Source organism: Manis javanica, chromosome 11 (genome assembly GCF_040802235.1).
Source record: "Manis javanica isolate MJ-LG chromosome 11, MJ_LKY, whole genome shotgun sequence".
NCBI lineage: Eukaryota > Metazoa > Chordata > Mammalia > Pholidota > Manidae > Manis > Manis javanica.
This window is the reverse complement of record NC_133166.1, coordinates 1081197-1085153: the sequence shown is the minus strand read 5'-3', so window position 1 is coordinate 1085153 and position 3957 is coordinate 1081197.

Below are 3957 nucleotides of genomic sequence, written 5' to 3'. Positions count from 1 at the left end.
CAGTATAATCGCTTCACGTCTTTGCCAGCACTTGCTATTTTAAGGGTTTTAAAATGTTTATTTTTGTTTTATTTCATGTTTATTTCTTGTTCTTTTCCAAGGAAGATCCAAGAAATTACCTAGGCTAAGTCTTGTTTTAAAAATATTCCTTTGTCCTACCAAGACAATTCTGGGCTTGGAATGCTTTCTTTTTCCATCAGCGGAGCTAGATCCATTCTTTCCCCAGCACGGTCACCTGTGCGTCCACACTTCCAAGCTGACTTACATTTTTCTCAATGCAGAAAAGAGTCTTGGTTGAGAATTACATCTCAGCATTAGAGAATTTCAACAAAGACCTATGAATCTGTTCAGTGTACTCAGATTGCATATCCTTAAATTCAGGAAAGTGATTTAATTAATCAAGCTTCTCATCGTTAGAAAGGAGGTCATAATATCACACAACCTTCAGTTTTTCAAGCGATTTGTAAGATATGGAATATACAAAGCTGACCACAATGCTTACCACACATCAGTTGTTCATAAGGTTAAATATTAATATTTTAATCCTTATAAAATAAATGATATGGCATTGGTCAGCAAACTAGTGTCACCCAAACAATACATATGCTGCCCTAGATGTTTCTGCCCCAGTGTGGCTGGGCTGGGACATGAACCAGTGGCAGACAGTGGACTACCAGATGAAATGATATATATATATGCATATATATATTATTTTCTGAGTGGGAGAAATATACGTACAAACCCTCTGTTGTTCCTTCTGCCACAGCAACTTAGGAAACAGTATAGCAACTGTGGCTGCAGATGGTGAAGCCTTCATCAACCTTTGCATTTGAGTGACCACATGGGGAGACTCTGCCCCTCCCTGGATGACCTGTGTATGGACCTGCACTGTCATATGTGAGAAACGGATCTGCAGTACACCGAATGATAAGGATCTCAAATATCAGTTCATTATTACCTGGAATGTATAATGTTACCTAATGTAGCAAAGACTTTGCAAGTCTGGTTGACTGAAAGATAAAGACTTGGGAGACTATCATAGGTTATTCAGTGGGCACTGAAAGGAATAAACCATGTTCTTACGAAGAGAGAGGCTGGGAAAATGGAAGAGTAGGGATTCAAAGGCCTTTCACATCACAGAAACACACTTATACATGCACACATATACACACCCTAATAAAGCCAAAACTGTCAGAATGAGCATTTTGTCAGTACTCTGGAGAATATTCCAGGGTACTACAATCAAGTAAATGTTGAATCGTGAAAATAGTGACTTAACCATGGTGTTAAAGGAAATCTCCATCAAATGAATGACTGACCACAAGCTAAAGGGACAGTGACTTCAAACAGCACTCACTGATTACACAGTCAACAAAATAGTTTAGAAAACCCATTAAGCGAACAAATACAAACCACAGCAGGTAAAACAAAAACAAAAAAACCCAAAGGGGGGAAATCTGATTTCTGGGGTTACTAAACTATATTCCCAATGTCCAGTTCTCAACAAAGATTGATACATTCATAAAAATAAGAAAATATGCCCCATTCATAGGAAGAAAAGGAAACTAACAGAAACTCTACCTCAGGAAGCGCAGACACTGAACTTACTGGACACAGATTTTAAATCAACTGTCTTAAATATGCTCAAAGACCTAAAGGAAACCAGGAGAATCATGCCTCAACATTAGAGAATATCGACAAAGAGATATAAGTGATCAAATGGAATTAAATATAAATTCTGGAGATGAAAATAGAATAACTGAGATGAAAAATTCACTAGAGGGTTCTGACAATTTTTTGAGTAGGAGGAAGAAAGAATTAACACATTTAAAAACAAGTCACTCTAATTAATCCACTGTGAGGAACAGAAAATTATCAAGAAAACCAAAACAGAGCTTATGAGACCTGTGGACCACCATCAGATGCACAAACATATGCACAGTGAGATTCCTGCAGGAGAGGAAAGAGATGGGGTAAAAAGAATATTTGAGGAAATAAAGGCCGAATTTCTCAAAATTTGATTAAGAAATATGAATCTACCCATTGAAGCCATCCATCAAACTTCAAGTAGGAGATCACAAAGAAATACATAATGAGATACATGTAATAAAGTTACTGAAAATCAGTGAAGAGAAGATTACTGAAAGAAGGTAGAGATAAGTGACATGTCATATATACAGGATCCTTAATAAGATTTATAGCTGACTTCTCGTCAGAAACCACAGAAAGCAGAAGGCAGTGTTATTAGATATTTAAAGTTGTGTGAAAGAAACCTGACAGCCAAAATTTCTATATATGGTTAAACTGTCCTTCAAAAATGAGAGAGAAATTGAAGCATTCTCAGATAATCAAAAGTAAGATAGTTTATTGTCTCTGAAATGATTTCCATCAAAGTCAAAAATTGATAATATCAAATACTGGTAATGATTTGAAGCCACAGGAACCATCATTCATTGATGGTTGTGGTAATGTAAAGAGTGCAGTCACTTTGGAAGACAATTTGGCAGTTTCCCATCAAGTTATCTGTGGACTTCTCACATGACCTACTATTTGCACACTCAGATATTTACCACAGTGAATTGAAATTTTATGTTCCACAAAACCCTGTTTGCAAATGTTTGTAGCAGCTTCACTGAGAATCTGGAAGCAATGAGATGTACTCCCAAAGACGAATGTTAAAATAAAGCAAAAAATAAAAATAAAAGTAAAACTGTGGTTGGTCATAAAAGGAATACTACTTAGGAATTAAAAGGATATGAGCTATTGTTTCATAGAACAAAATAAATTAATTTAAGTGTATTTTGATAAGTGAAAGAATCAGAGGAAAACCAAAAAGTGAATGAATTATATTACATATTATAAAATTTTATTCATGTGGTATTCTGGTAAAGAAAAAACTGTAAGGACGGGAAAAAATCGAGTTATATTCAGGGTTTAGGAGAGGGGAGAGTTATCTCCCAAGGGACACATTGGTTATTTTGACAGTGATGGAGTTATTCTGTACAAGTTGGGATAGTGGACAAATGAATGTATGTATTTGTCTAAATCAATAGAACTGTACATCATTAATACTGAGCTTTAGGGCTTACCTGTAAGAATAATCAAGTTGGAGGTTTGGGGAACCTCCAGACTGAAGACAGATTATTACAAAGGAATCCAACCCATTGAGAGGACAGGGGGAAAAGAGCTGACATAATTAATTATGGAAAAATGTTTTGACTGGAAACTTTCAGTTACACAGGCTAAAACTGAAAGGAGCTTTATTAAAAGATTGCACCCCAGTAGTAAATTTGTTGTTCATAGAGATACCAGTTAACAATTTTGGAATGGATTTACTTATATATTGGAGTTGAACAAAAAAAACCCCCAAATAATCATAAGTTGGTCAAAGAAGTAGGGGGAAGGCTGAAATGAAATTAATTATACTGGAGACTTCAGTATGAAGTCATGTGCAGTGATCAGTCTCTTTCTATATAGGTAGGCACTGAATTAGAAAGAAAAATCCTTGAATTAGAAATTGAACTAGAAAATATGTCAGATTTATATGAATTGAATTAGAAAGTAGTATTGATTTGATAGGTTTGTATGTATACATGGGTACATACATATGTCCATATATTTTCTAGGTCTGCCTGCCTAGAGGACTATGAAGTGACCCTAGAGAGCAATGAGTACACCCGACACACAGATCTCATTTCCTAAATATCATTCTCTAATAAAAGGATGCAGGACTCTTTGAACAAATAACTGATTTTTGGGGTGGAACTGGAACAGTACAAGATGAGCCTAAAGAACCTTTCTTTCCAGAAAGGAACAAGGCAAAATTAAATAAAACAAAACAAAAACAAAAACAAAAGGATGGGGAATATCAAAGAAAACGGGTTAAATCCGAAGTGCTCACCATGACCAAAGATGGAACAAGTTGAGTAATAAAATAGATCATGTACTATCGCATAA